The 16,031-nt window shown below is 42.7% G+C and overlaps 1 protein-coding gene across 2 annotated transcripts in view; it reads left to right on the top strand.

The window, feature by feature from the left end:
- The window catches only part of LYPD6 (LY6/PLAUR domain containing 6), a 53,240-nt gene that overhangs the window by 25,031 nt on the left and 12,178 nt on the right, over positions 1–16,031 (top strand). The window lies entirely within an intron of this gene.

Consider the following 16,031-nt stretch of genomic DNA (forward strand, 5'->3'; position numbering starts at 1 on the left):
GCTATCTCTGCAGGTGCTCAAACCACCAACCTTCCTGTTACCAGCCAGACGCACTGACCCACTGTGCCACACAAGACTGCCAACGGGTTACATTTCTGACAACAGCCTCTTACTGCCAGGAGCCTCTCTCAAGGGGAGGCGTAGTGGCAGCCTTAAACAGGGTAATTCTATAATAATCTGAATAAAGTCGCCTTATTTTTGAGGAGCCTGAATTCAGATTTGGTTGCCCTCACCCAGTTTGGACTAACTTCATTGGAATATTCTGACCTAGTCAATTTTGGATATGGGGATTATTTTCGGATGGGGATATACTTTGTGTGTGTGCTTGTTCGTTCCTCAAGCAACGCTTTCCTTCTTAACACTTGATTCTGGTTCAGCTACATCTCTGTTCGATCCTCTAACCATCCATGGTTGGGTATGTGGCCCACCCTCCTTCCACTTTTTAGAACCTCCCCACAGTTACTGTTATGTCTGCACCAGACACTTTACCTATCGATAGTTGAAAGTGGATTTTCAGGCTGTGTTTAGTTTTGTAGAAATGCCAGCACAGTTGTGCCATACTCTTAAGCTTAAAAAAAAAATGAAAGGGAGGAGAATTTGGAGGGCATTGGGTGTCATCCTAAACATGACAAGTAGACCAGGCAGTGTTATATTCACACTGTTTTGTACTCTCTGTATAAGAGCTGTACTGTTTCATTATCCAAGTTCCCATTGAGCTTTATGTACTTGGAAATAGATTCACATGAACTCCTGAGTTATTGTATTCTCATGATGAAGAAATAGCAAGTGGCATTGTCCTTAACTGCCATCTTATGTAAGTATTGTTTTGGGGAGGGGGTGGCTGTATGCCTGAGTCCTCTTCTAATTCCTGAATCTAGCATGGCTTCAATTCCTGGAATAGCCAGGCTAGCTTCCTGGTGAGGTCATGGTCCTCGAAGGATAGACCATTAAAGGTAACGAAGGTAGTTGCTCTGTAGCAGAAGTGAGACCCTGCGCAGGAGTCCCTGGTTGGCTGGGAGGCCTGGGGCCTTTCTGTGCATGGTAGCATAAATCTGGCATGCCCCTGGCTAACACCCCTGCTGCTGGGAGGCCTGGTGCAAGTGTATCTGTCTGCTCTGTACCGGCCTGGCAGAAGAAAAATGAGATGGCCACCCTACTTCAACTCTGGTAGTTTGAAAGACAAAGGCAGAGTTGGGAGTTGAGTTACATTCACTAGAAGCTGGAAGGGTGCCAGCTGGGCAGCTGGGAGAAAAATCATGCCTGATTTCTGCTTGAAACCAAGGTGTTGGCTATGGGAGAACAAGACCCTATTGTGGTGTTAAGGCCCTGAACTCCTCTATTGTCGGCTCAGGTTGAATATATGTGTAAATAAACCATATACCCTAAAGACACCACAGTCTCCACCAGGCCTGTGCACGGAGTGGGGCAGCCGGGTACATTTGGCCTGGGTCTCCGAAGCCTAAGTTGACTGGGGTCCCCCACCAGGGGCCTACCAGACTTACACTGTCATGCAAAGAAATTCCCATGCCTCCCAGCCAACTAGGAACACCTGCCCTGGACCTCAGAAAAGCTCTGCATGGGCCTGGTCTCCACTTTCCCTCATTCCTAGGAAACTGAACCCTGGGTAAGTGTCTAGAACCCCTGGAATCTCACATCATTTGGAGGCTGGGGTGGCGTGGAACAGTATTAAACTGTTGTGGAATGGTCCTTCCTGGTAGCTTATATGCATGTCTTTGGATGCCATTTTAATGTTTCTTGTTCATCGTTATCACCGTCGGTTTATTTATATACTGCTTTTTGGCCAAGGCCCCTACACCGTTTACAAAAGAAAATACAGTAAAGGTGTGTGGTAGAGGCAAATACAATAAATCAATAAAAGTATGCATCACTTTTGTTCTTGCAAACAATGAACTGCAACATCAATTTGCAATCAAGTAGATTCCTGTTTCAGATGTCTGCAAGCTCCTAGAGATTTGATATTGTGGCTGTGTTTTTGCAGTTCACTTTCCCTCCCAGAAAACTGTGTATATCCCAGGGGCGAATGTTGCTTGTAAAGAGATCCACTTCCAAGCAGGAGGGCTGCAGCTTGTAGCCTGCCATGTTGTGACAAGCTGGAGAACTCCTTATTAGTAGGTCTCTTGGCAGGGAGAAGTTCCGGTGTTCACCTGGTAGGCTGGAAACACTGTTAGCAAGGAGAAGCACTTGGGAGAAAAGGCAGCCATGGAATTATTTGCAGCCTCGAGCTCTTCTGAGCCAGCCAGTCTGCTCGGAAGAAACTGTCCTTGTTTGCCTCAGTGTCAGCCTGGGTATTACCTTCCATCAGATTTCCCAATAGATGAGCAAAGTACTTTTTAAGTGGCAGTAGGAATAACCATCCTTCAATCAGTATATTTCCAGTTGTTACCAGTTTTGCATATGTTCATCCCATCCTGTTTCCACAATTATCTGTGAATTCTCTCCCCCCCCCCTTTTTTTAAATCAACATGAAAGTGTACAGGCAACAACTGACTTATGTGCATGCAATTGGCATGCAATCACACACATATGCATTACAGCAACCCAGAAGTTGCTGGAAAAGGGGCTGTAATAGGAGGCATATTGAGGTGGGGTGGGTTTATGTTCACTTCACCAACGCACACGAGGGTCAGGAACATAACTCCCACACAAATTGGTTGTTGCCTGTATATTAAAGCACATATTTATGAGTTTCAACACAAAGATCACATTGAAATATGCATTTTAACTCAATTTCATCATAAAATATACATTTTAATTCACCGTGGCACATTTTTTGAACCAGGTGCCGAATCGCAAAATTCAAAGAAGTGCAGAAACGGAAGAATAATTGCATCTAATCCACCCATCAGTCCACGGAGCTGCTATTTCCATCAGAGTTCACAGTAATTGAATTTCTCAAGTATTTGTACCCATGAGAAGAGAGAGCCCTGCTGAATCAGGCCAAAGGCTTTGGGTTCAGGTTCTGGGTCTTGCTGGGAACAGAGGAGTTAAGTTCCCAGAAGCCAGTACTTGGGAACTGTCAAGTTGGTGACTTAAAGAAGTATGCATTCTGTTCTATTTGAAACTGAGTGTTGTAGTTAATGGATAAAATGTATATTTTTACTTTCATATTTGGATTACAAAGGATACAGTGTTATCTTGACAAGCTTGACAAGCCCTGCGAAATGGAAATGGGAAAATCATTTGGAGGATATGAATAACTTGTCGGTGGTTAAGTGTGCAAATAGAAGTACAAACTTGGTTATCAGATTAATCTGGGAACAAGGCCTTTTCTGTGGTGATGCCACATCTCTGGAGAGAGGTCTGCTTGAGTTTGTTGTTGCTCAGGTACCAAGAGAAGGCTATCTTGTTTTCTTGGGCCTTGAAAAAAAATCTCTTCAAGGTTTCACTAATTATTATTGCCTCTGCTTTTACTTTTGGCTACTTGTTACTTTATTGATGATTGCTCTTCTAGAATATTCACGTCTCATGAAATAAGCTGCTTTGGAACACTAATGGTGGGGGGAAAACAGGACAGGAATACAAATTTGGTTAGATTAGAAAGGTTTCAAACACACTTTGAAGCATGCCCCCACCCTAAAAAGAAACCTGTAATTTGTTAAGGGTGTTGGGAATTGTATTTATGTGAGGGACAAGCTATAGTTTTCAGGATTCTTTGAGGGTTTTTTTTTTGTGTGTGTGTGCACGTGTGTCTAGAATATCCTTTAAAAGTATGGTGTGTGTGTGTAGCCAAAGAGCACATTCATGAGCGCTTGAAAAAATGCTGCCTTTTTTAGCTCCATGAACTCCACTTGCAACTTGTAATTAGCAGCAAGACTAGATGGTCCACTTTTTCATGGAGTAATTAGTACACTAATTGTGTTTGACTGTTTGACCATACTTGCCTGCTGTAATTGAGGTAGGACGGTGAACTCCTTCACCATGTCTGCTCTGGGTCTTAACCGATGACTATGTGATATAATGAAGCTTGCACAGACGTCAAACCAGCTAGAGTGTGTTTGACCTTTCCCAAGGCTTGGAAGAAAGGGGTGGGGGGAAACAGGAAAGGAAAAAAAATGAGTGGAGGTGTTGGGGAGGGAGATTAGTCGAGAAGAGAAAGACATGGAATGATTTTTGTCTGTTTAAAATGTCAGCCAGCCCAGGCATGGAGAAAAAGTGGGAGTGAGACTGAGCACCAACACAGAATACAAGAATGAGCAAAAATATAAACAAGCAATCCTGTGTATTTTTATTTACAGGTAGGCCCCACAGAATTCAAGTGTGTAATCTTAAAGTTCAGGAGAATTATGTGTGATATCCCATCAACTCCTTAGTTTTCATCTGGTGGCTTCAAAACCACAAGTGGGACACACTCTGACCTATGCTGAGTCACAGCAGTGGCATCACTTGTTCCCCCCACCCTTCCTAAGGAAAGGCATGGGGAGGGTGACTAGGGGCAAAAGGATGATTTGCTTACATATATATATTTTTGAGGTATGAAAAAGAAAAGGGAATTTCAGCAGATAGATTCCTTTTTCCTCAGCACTGGATGACAAGCTAGTTTGATGTCTTATGGGGAGGTTCATAGCTGAGTGGTTGAGCATCTGCTTTGCACGCTGAAGGTTTCAAGTTCCATGTCCTGCATTTCAAGAGACCCCTGCCTGAAACCTTGGAGAGCCTCTGTCAGTGTCGACAATACTGAGCTAGATGGACCAATGGCCTAGCTCAGTATCTTTCTATGTTCCAAAGCTGTACCAACATTCCATCTGCTGTGCAGCCATCTTGGGCTTGCCGATCGTTAGGTTGGCAGTTCAAATCCACACAACAGGGTGAGCTCCCATTGCTTTGTCCCAGCTCCTGCGAACCTAGCAGTTCGAAAGCATACTAGTGCAAGTAGATAAATAGGTACCATTGCAGTGGGAAGGTGAACGGCATTTCTGTGCGCTCCAGCACTGGTCACAGTGTTCCGTTGCACCAGAAGCGGTTTAGTCATGCTGGCCACATGACCCGGAAAACCTTTCTGTGGACAAACGCCAGCTCCCTCGGCCTGAAAGTGGAGATGAGCACAACACCCCATAGTCGAATTCGACTGGAGTTAACTGTCCAGGGGTCATTTACCTTACCTGAACCACTTCACATAAACCACTTCTAGTTCCAATCCACAGTAGTGATATAGTTGAAAAATGGCTTCTGGACCAAGTTAATGGAATATCCACTAGTGATGCTAAATCAGGGCCAGTATGAGATTAGCACTTGAAATATTTATGTGTTAAACATATGGAAAAACACTCCTTATTTAGCTGGCCATCAGCATTGACATTTTGTGTCCTGTTTCTGTATTACTGCTTGCCAGACATATGTTTCTCAAGTAGTAAATACAATTTTAGTATTTTTAATAACGGGCCTGCCCTTCATCCTTATCAAATTTCATCAAATTTATTCCTGGCTGTTGCTCTCCAATTTATACATGCTTTTGTCCTTACCTTTGGTGAAAACAAAACAAAACTCTTCCAAATACAACAGTAACAGGAAAAGCCTTGGTACGTGCTGTGAAACTACACCATGTGATTATTATTACAGAGGGGATTTTTTGGTCTCTGTTTTCTGTAGTTCCAGTGATGATTACAGCAAGGTACAGCGAAAAGTGAGATTCTGAGAAATAATATGGCAGCATGAATTTTGTGTTGTTCTGGGAACAGTTGCTTCCATTGCATTGCAGCGTTCCACTCCATCACAGCAATTTTTTGTTTCTGCACCCCAAATCAAATTTGCATCAAGATAGCTATATCCAAAACAATGTCAGTTGTTGCCTAACAGGAGTGAGGTAGGGGCTCAAGGACTACAGCACGATTGCAAAGTGTGCTGTCAAATTCTTTAATGTTCAAGTCCATTGCATGGCATCTGACTGGGGATCATACACAATGCTTGGATTACTTCCCATTGCCACATATTTCCCCATTGTAAGCATGTTCCACAGCAAAGCTGGCAGAGGCCTGATGCAGACATACAAATACTATTGTGACTTGGTGTGTGTGTGTGTGTGTGTGTGTTGGGGGGTGAGATTGAAAGTTTGACCTGCCTGGAGGCTGCCCCACTTGACAAAGGGTGTGTGAGATGTTGCTTGCTGGGGTGCCTTTGATAGCTTTCACCACCCCACCCCATCCCCAAAATGATGTTTTGAAAGGTTTGTGGAAGTGGCTCCATTTTAAGGGATTGCTATGCTAATGTTGCAGATGGTGCCCTCCCTGGACTTAGAACTGTGTACAGCAGGCATAGACAAACTTGGCCCTCCAGATGTTTTGGGACCACAACTCCCATCATCTCCCTGACTACTGGTCCTGTTAGCTAGGGATCGTGGGAGTTGTAGGCCAAAAACATCTGGAGGGCCGAGTTTGGCCATGCCTGCTATAAAGGGATAACAACACTGTGCTAAGTCATCATTTAGCAACACCTGGAAGGAAAAGTCTGGGCAACAGGGCTTGTTCTCCTTTTGGCACTGCTGCATGGTGGAATTTGAAAACCCTTTGGTTTCTTTTAGAACCCAGACAAATTGCTATTAGTATTCACAATGGTTTACGAAAATAAGCCAACTTTAAACTATGGTTAATTGAGCAAGCTTCCTTTCATAAATAATAGTTAAGATTGACCACTGTTTAGGGTTCAGATATAATGCTATAAACTGTGGTTAAATGGAAATGGAAGCTTCCCATTACCTTGCCAAACAAGAGAAGGAGCAGAGAGGCTGAGGCTCGTCATAATGGCTTAGGGTTACATGCTTATATTTCAAAGTGATTTATAATATAAAAATGTTTATATATATAAACAGTTGAAATACAATGGTTGCATTCATATTTTGTTTAGATTCAATACAATGATGTTGCATCATGTTATAATTCTTTATGCAAAGCCTTATCTTCTGTTTTTACAAACAAATTTAAGTTTCTGGAGCCAACTATGTGCTACAAACAAATGGATGTAGCTGAGTCCAACCAGAAGAAAATAAAATAACAAGAGGGCATTTGAGTGGAGAAGCAGTAGATGATGTGAAGGGACCACTTAAATCAGAAATGAAGGATATCTGCACACCACACGTTGTTAGACATCTCCAACTCCCATCAACCCCAGCTAGAGAGGTCAGCGGTTACAGATGATGGGAGCCTCAAACCTTTCCTCCACCTTTCCCCACTCAAAATTACCTTCTTTCCCCTCTTCCCCAATGGCGTTTGAAATGCATGTTCATAAACAAGAAAGTTGCTACTTCTGGATAGTTTTCCTCTGTCTTCTGCATTCTGCTGCTTTGATAACAATCATAGACCATAGAAATGTTTAGTAAATCACTGTATACATGTGAAAAATAAGCCACATAGGAATGATAATGTCAGAATATGGCATTATTTATGGATTAATGTTTTTAGGCAATTGCGTTTAGTTCAAATCCCTATTTCTGCACCTTGATAAATGATCTTAATTTTATTCTGAGGGTGCTGTGTGAGTGGTTTCTGTCACATAAAAAAAAAAAACCAAACATTTTTCCACACCGAAAGCCACATGAATTCCAGGTAATCTGCCTGCACCAAGTACTGCAGTGCCACTAGGAAGAAAAATATTTCTTAGACTTCAAGATGAACATCTTAGGTGATTAATTATTATATTGGATGAACTAAATTATTACATACTTCAAAGCCTAAAACAGGTATTTTTAGGAATGCTGTGGTAATTGTTGAAGGTAACGAAGTTGATCATGTACACCACAACCTTTTCACACAAGATCCTGTGAAATCCTTAATGCATTTTGTAGAAAGTAGCTATGCATGCAAGAGTTTGGATCATAAGAGACTTACAGAACAATCCTGCATTATTATGACACAGGGGTAATAAGGGAAAGAGAGAATTTTGCTTGAATGTCTCTGTAATGTGACTAAAGGATTATTTGGGTGGGCCAATGATAAGATTAAAAATAAGACTTATTCAAGTTGGGTATACTTCTGCTGATTAACCGTGGTCTTCTATACTGGAACAGTGGAGGGGCCTGGTGTCACATTTGGAAATCTAAAATTCTGGATGTCACAAAATACCCATTTTGCAAAAGAAAAACTGTTGCTACTCAGAACCTTCCCACCCTGCAAAACATCCGAAGGGGTGAAACAATCACAACTCCCAAAACAAAACAGAGAAAAGTAGGCAGAACCCCCTATAATGATTCCTCAAAACAAACAAATATATAAATATTTTTAATAATTGGAGGTGCTGGTGCCCAGGAGGCTGTTTGAAGATGCTGTGCCCTGGAATGTTCCCATTCCTGCAAATGGGTTGTGGACCAGACTCTTGGCAAAGGACCATCTGTGGGTAATAAATCAAGAGGCCGGTTCTGGGAATGGGTCTGACGGGGTGCCACGAGACACTCTGCAAGTCCTGTCCAGCATTCAAGAGGGATTAAAAGTTTCATTACAGTTGATGTTGTTACCGCAGCACATGAAGGAAGTCTCTTCTGCAGTTTATTATCCCCGGCCTTCTATTGTTTCCTGGGCTGGTGATAGCAAAGACAACATGTCGCCATCTTAATCAGATCTGACAAATGGACAATTATGTTGCTGCTTGGCGAATTTGCTGGGTGACTTCAGTAGCTCCATTTTCGGAGCAAAAGGCCAAGGGAGGGGGAACAGGCCTGCCTAACGTTGGGGAAGATGTGTTGCTGCTTGCTGCAAGCTGGGTGACGACGAGGGAATTTCAAGTTAGCTGGGATTTCATGCCAGAATGTTAGGAATAGTTTGCATGCAGGCTGAAGGAACTAAGCATCGTGTCACATCTCTCCCCCCCCTTAAAAACCTACTGTTGCTGTACTGATAATCTACCCCTATAGCTCCCTTGCTTGATTATGGATTGATTGCTTTTTGAAACAATTATAAACCACTTGATATTTTACAGCTCTCTAAGCAGTGTACAGAGTAAAACAAAATTTTTTTTTTAAAAAAAAAATGGCACAAAGCAAGGAAAAAGTAATATAGAAGCATATATCAAACAAATAAAATAGGTTGGGGGGGATTCAAACACATAAAACAGTCTTACGAGTCAGGGACTGAATATATTTGTTTTGGAGATACCATTATTTGGCACACTTTAGTGTGGCCCAGTTCTCTGCATAAATTATACAATAATTTGGGTGGCATAGACTAATTTGTTAGATATTTGAACATAAGCACTTTGCCTCTCTGTATAGAGGGTTTGGTCACCATCCTTTCCTCTCCAGCTACAAAGTCACCATTAGCGATGCTGAACATCAGGAATAGCTAACCTGTGGCCCTCCAGATGTTGTCGAACTCCCAACTCTCATCAGCCTTAGCCTGTAGGGAATATGGTTGTGATGAGAGTTGCAGTGCCAGAGGTTTCCTGCTCCTGCTGTACATAATTAACAATAGGTAATATAGTGTGGAGCCTGGGTTACTTTGGTGGGTGAGTTCATACTTTACAAGGGAAAGCAGGATCCTTGGGCCTCCACCATGGGTTGACCATGCGATCTTTGGAAGGATAGTTTGATATCTCTGAACAAAATAAGAAAATTAAAAAATTCTTCCAGTATATCTCTGGTCACAGTCAGTAATACACTTTCATTTCAATGTGCCTGAAATCCTTCAAGACTAGGTTGGTGTGTGTGTGTGTGTGTGTGTTAGTTAAAGCAACATGGGCTCTTCCTAGAGGCTTATAATATTTTCAAGGACAAGATGTAGTAGGGAAGAAGAAGAAAAGGATGAATCAATCAATCAGGAAAAGTGAGGGTTGAAAATGTGTATTGGGGAGGTGCTTGATTGAAATGATAGAGGAAGAAAGGGTTTGATGTTGGGTGGTAGGAAACAGCAAGAGGAGGAGGGAATTGATTGGTACCAATAGAAGGAGAAGACGAGATGGATATACAGAAGCCATGTTCCAAAGGTAAGTGATGCCGAGGAGAAAAAAGTCAGTGAAGAAGAGAGTGGTGCAAACTGAGAAATGAGTAGAAAACAATGGGTCAATAAGCAGCGTTTTAGATGATGGTAGAGGCTTCAGAGGAAAAAGAGCAGTGCTTGTGGAGAGAGTAGTGATTCTAGCTATATCGATCAATTGAAAAGGAGAGGACTTGTTATGAATATGGATATACAGCAGAGGAAAATAAGGGATTTTTCAGAAATGCAAACTCCAGCAGTCTCATTTGATTGAAAAGAGTGAAAAACAGGTTCGAGAGGATCAATAAGTTGTTAGAAAAGGAAATGAGACACAGAGAGAATACTACAGGGTGACAGATGACAATCGGAATGCAAGCTTTTAAAAACAGAATACTGTAGGTGTAACATAAGGGAAGGGGACGCAGTAAGTGAGAGTGAATCCAGGGGACAGTAGATTTACAAAGATCTGTGCTGACTGCATTTGATGGGAGTTGTAGCCCCAAACCCATGTCAGGCACCAGGTTGAGAAGACTGCCCTAGAGCAATGCCCCTTTGGTGGAAATTTCAAGGTTGATTGCAAGAAGCATTATATTAGGGGATTGGACTAATAGAAGAATTTAAACACTCAGAATTCTGAAAAATCCACCTCTTTCCTCTGTGTGACAGTTGGCTAGGTTGAGCTCCCTTTGAAACACAGTCTCAGATTTTAAATTTCTTTTAAATGATTATTTTGAAGTTGGTCTAGGATCATTAAGGATGTGGTAGGCTTTCTACGTAGTACCATTTTTTGGTGCTCTTATCTTCTTGGTTAAAAAAAATGCTTCAGCCAGCACTATTACTCAAGAACTGGTTATAATTTTTGTTCGTTTTTCTTAGTTTACTGTTTTTGTTGTGTCGGCACTGCATAAGAGGACACGCTCCCCCCCCCCCCACACACAATGCTTTAAGTCAACAAAATATCTGAACAGCATGCAGTGAAGAACTGGCATCTCCCAACCCCTTGGTTTCTCCCCACCCCCAACTTCCAGTTCTTGCTTTGTTTACTTCATAAAAGGAACCCTCTTGCAAATATGAATTGCAAATAGATAGCCCTCCATAGTTAAGTATGTAAATGTGCTTTCACTATGAAAGCAGCTGTGACTAAGACCCAGATGACTTGTCTGCTTGGCCCCGGGAGTTGGTGGTAATATGCATGCAGTATGTTAGAACAGCTCTGCCCGAGGGCAACGTTAGTGTATTCACAGCTCCCTACTCTATCCCTAGGGAGTTTGTAGCTTGCTCTTTTGATCTGCCTTTTTATCTCTCCAGTTTCTGCCTCCTGCACTTTCAAGCTTCCTGGGGCACAGCTGTAAAGAGGGACTTGGTGGCCATGTTTCCAGTCATAGTCATTTTACTGGTTTATTCTGGGCTGGAGAAACCATTGTGACATATGCACTCACAGAGCAGCAGATTGCAATGGATTGGGTATCTTTCCTTGAACCTGGGCTAATTGCATTAGCATTAACTCTTGTAATAACAGCTGTGGTGACTCTTGTACTGCACCCTGTAATTTCTTGCCTAATACAATTGTTTGTTTGCACTGTGGTCATTTGTTTGCCACCCAGAGAACTATTGTTACAGCAGGCAGCTTACAGAATGAGTGGAGGAATAAATAAAGAACACATCCCCTGTATTTCCTATTATGTAATGTACAAGATACTGTACAAATGGCTTGTTTTTTTTGGCAATGACAGGACAAAACTCCCAAGTCTGGAACTGTGCATCGGCCTTTGCAGTATGTTCCTGGGATAAATAATTCTACTTCTATATTTTCTGGTGTCGGTTTATTTTGATCCAGGATGGCAAATTTGGTGTCTGCCAGGCAGTGTTGGGATTCTAGCTCCCTTCAGCCCCAGCCAGCCTGACCAGTCATCAGTAAATGGAATCTTAACATCTGCTGGGCCACAGTTTTCCTAACTCTGTAATACTAGAACCTCACTGGAACCCAGTGGTGGTATATAAATTCAATAACTTGGAGAACTACCAGCAACCATTTCTAGCATTCAGGCCTGCCACAAGGATACAAACACATCTTTCCATTATCAAAACAAAATAAAAAATAAAAAAATCCTTCCAGTAGCACCTTAGAGACCAACTAAGTTTGTTCTTGGTATGAGCTTTCGTGTGCATGCACACTTCTTCAGATACACGAAAGTTCATACCAAGAACAAACTTAGTTGGTCTCTAAGGTGCTACTGGAAGGATTTTTATTATTATTTTGTTTTGACTATGGCAGACCAACACGGCTACCTACCTGTAACTGAATCTTTCCATTATGTTTATGCAGGGCCATTCCCTGTATGTGCCCCCTTTTGTACTTTGTTCTAACATCTGAGGCCCTATTACATGTAGTTGTGTGAGGATCGGCAGGTATCTAAAAGGAGCAGGGCCTTTTTTTTTTTCATTTGCCAGCCTTTCATATCCTTCAGATGCCGAGTTAAAACATGGCTCTTCAGTGAAGCCTTTGGGCCTGGCTGATAACCTCGTTTATTTGCTTTTCCCGTGCATTGATTTCTATCCTGAATTTTGCATCTCTGAGAAGTTTTCGACTTAATGTTTCAACCTTTTTAAGAGAAGGGAGATGGCTTTAGTTCTGCTAGCACTTCTTTCAGTGCCCTGTTCTCCACTGGACTGATGCCTGGAAACAGAAGCCAGCAGCATGTCTGCTTTCAAGGCTTGCACCAGCTCTGTCGCAACATTTCTTACTAGCATTATGGATTGGAAGGATGAGGCTTTTAGAAGAATACAAGGAGGCTATTCACTTTCTGTTGAGGAGCAGGGAGAAGAATGTGATCGCTGCCAGGTAGGTAAGAGGGTGCTGGAGATCTGCTTGTAACCCTCCAGAACAACCAAGCTCTCCTGGCAGACCGGGTGAGAGAGAGAGAGAGAGAACTGATCAGGCTTCTGTATTTGTTGATAAAGCTCTCATATTAGCCATATTCACTCTTTCCCTCAGACTTGGATTGTATATTGGAGAAGTCCAATGAAAATGGGAGCAGAAGTGGCCAACGTTGGTGTCAGGGAACTGCCCTTGGCAGGGCGGGAGGTCTTGTCAATGTACCGAGAGCCCAGAACCTCCTCAGTAGTGAGACCACCTCAAGTGGGAAGAGCGGCACCTCCTCCAGTGGGGAGGGGCAGGCTGGAAACAGCCAGGCGGGACAAGGGCTTGGAGATGCTGCTGAGAGCCCCAGCACGCCTCATGAGTTTCGCTCTGAGGGGAGCACGCCACTTCCGTCACCCCAGTTGCGCAGAGGGGTCAAGAGAAGATCGGGGAGGTGGCGCTTTGGGGTGCCGAAATTCTTATGTTGGGGTCACAACTGGAAACCGGCACTCCCGGATTCTGCGAGTGACTAGGACGGTCATGTTTTCACGTTCTCTGCACTGTAAATAGTCTGCACCAATAAACTGTTAAAAGACAGTTGAGACTCATGCCTGATTACTCGTGAGCAACCCTAACGCAGACCTGGCAGTTGGCTTATTCGTCACGTGTCCAGAATGGAAACCAACCCAGTGAATATGATTGGTATTTGCTGCTGTTGCTTTCAGTCCACAAACAATATATAATGGATTGCATTCCCCCACTTCCTTTGCATTGCATTTGCATTGAAATGAACGAAATGGAATAAAGTAATGTTAATGAAACAGTGCTATGTGCAGTGAATATGAGTGGAGGGGGAAACAGTGCCGCCTTGCATACGTAGTGAGAAGCGTGTGGGGTTGTGTCCGCTACCCTTTCCTCCCTTGATGCACATGTGAGTGGGAAGCTTCTCCCATCAGTGTGGCTTTGCCCATGGCTTCATCGGGTGTAGTTCCATTCATCCCTCCAGAATGGGATGGGATGGTGTTTTTGAATGGGATTTGGAGGTGTAAACATAACTATGGCCATTTTACCCTATGTAATCTACTCCATGTTCTCTTAAATGCAAGAGACAAGGAGTGCTGCAAGGTACTTAAAGAACTTTGGACTCAAGCTCCTGACACAGATTGGCATGAAAAGACAGCACGCCTCTGGGCAAATTAAGGTGGTGAGTGGCTGGGGTGTCAACGGCACTCTGTGTTAAAACACAACACAACCTGAAAGCATTAAAAAAAAAAAAAAGCTTTGAGAAAAGGAGGATGGGACAAGAGAGTTGGGAGCAATCCAGAAGGTCTGGGGTTCCCTTGGAAGAGACGATAGATGTAGAATAGAATTAAATTATTCATATGGCTCCAGAAAAGAATGTCGAAGACAGCAGCTGTAGTATTAGAGCAAGGATAAAAGTATTATAATGAATAGGTTGCTTTAAAGATTGTGTGGGGGGGGGATATATATCTGCTGCGCTCTCTCTCAATAATAATAATAATAATAAGCTATTTGCTATTGAATAACCTCTGCAGGAGCATCTTCATGTGGATTAGCTCTGGGGTTGCCAACCCTGGAGTAACATCCGAACATCGTTCCCTATCTCTCATAGCTTCCATTTTCAGCTTGGTAGGGGTGATTTTAGAACGCCATTCTGTGTGTCTTTGTAGGAGTGCAAATGGGGATGGAATGACTTTGGTAAAATTGCCTGTTTCAGATAGTCTAAACAATTGCTGCTCTGTATTTTATTCCCATTATGTCTGTTGGCACCATTTGTTGGAAAAGCTAGATCTTCTTCTTCTTTCGTTTACAAAAAAGTTGTCCAACAAGTGGGTATAGCTCGATGCCATCATTTGAGTGGCACGTCTTCAAGCAACTTATTCTCCTTTAATTACTGCTCCAGTAATTACTTTGTTGTCTCAAGGGGAAAAGATGGATCTGTTTATCTCAGTCTGAAAGACTGGCTACGCTGCAAAATTTGCCAGGTGACTCGGCTCATGTACTTGAACATAACTGCTTAGAAAGAGCATGCTGGTAGTTTTGGTGAGAGGGCCTGAAGGGCACAGATCTTAGTGTAAAAAAAATAATGTATTACATTACAGCACATTACACATCAAGCATATTGTTGTGCTGATCCTTAAACAGTTTCATAAGGCACACATTTTACTGTGGCTGAGACCACATTCTGTGAACGATGGTTTTCTAGGTTTCATTGGCAACTGCCCAAGAATCTCACGATAAGATCTCACTGTAACAATCTCTCCTGATTAAAAATAAATTGCAGCTGGCATATTAAAGGTGATAGCCCTCGATGGACTGTAGGGCCTTGTATAATAAATAAGTGGCCATGTGGAATTTTACCAAGTGTTCTAAACTTACACCTTTGTGCCACTTTTCCGGTGCCAAAGACTTTTGGCGTCAGTTCAGTTCCAAGCCCTGACTCAGGTTGGTGCTTCAAGCATTATGGTACGTTTTTTTTTAATAATTGCATGAAGAGAACAGAGACAGTTGTACTGATCTTATTCTAATGAAATAAAAATGTGCCTATTTGATTGAAGTCCAGATAACCTCTGAAATTTACCTTCTGCAAAGGAATCTTTTATATGCAAGATTTCCTCTAATTAGGTGTAGATGGGTGCATGCGTTGGCTGTGCATATGGTAAAATAAACCTGCACAGTCATAAAATATGAGGGCCTATGCATGATGATGTGCACAGGGGAAACATCTTCCATGGTAACTTGAATCAGACCACTGGTTCCATTACTTCCTGTACTGTTCCTGCCCTTTCTGAGTAAGCAGATGAGGACTGAAAGCCTCTTCTAGATTTGCTACCCAAGATTAGTTAACTGGAGACACAAGGGATAAGATCTGGGAAAGCATGTGCTGCCTCTTTACCTTGTTTTTAAAGTAAGAGGTTGGGCCATAATTATCACTGTGTTTTGGCAATCCAGCATTGGAGTATAAGGTATGGCAGAGATCCCAAATTCTTTGCGTTCTGACATGATTAGTACTCACTGCTTGGGAATAGCACTGGATTTAGGGTGGCATGGGCACCCCCTTAACCAAGTTGAGGGGGCGCAAAAGAATTCCATTTTTTGGGGGGTGCCTAATTTGGAGCTCGGACGGGGCACCATGTTATGAAAGATGATCAGAGTCTGCCACTGCTGGGAAGAGTTTGATTGAGTTTAGTGACTGACCAATGTTGTGTGCTTTCCCCCCCCCTTCCTGTCCCTCC

Source organism: Lacerta agilis, chromosome 1 (assembly GCF_009819535.1).
Source record: "Lacerta agilis isolate rLacAgi1 chromosome 1, rLacAgi1.pri, whole genome shotgun sequence".
In the NCBI taxonomy this organism is placed as follows: domain Eukaryota; kingdom Metazoa; phylum Chordata; class Lepidosauria; order Squamata; family Lacertidae; genus Lacerta; species Lacerta agilis.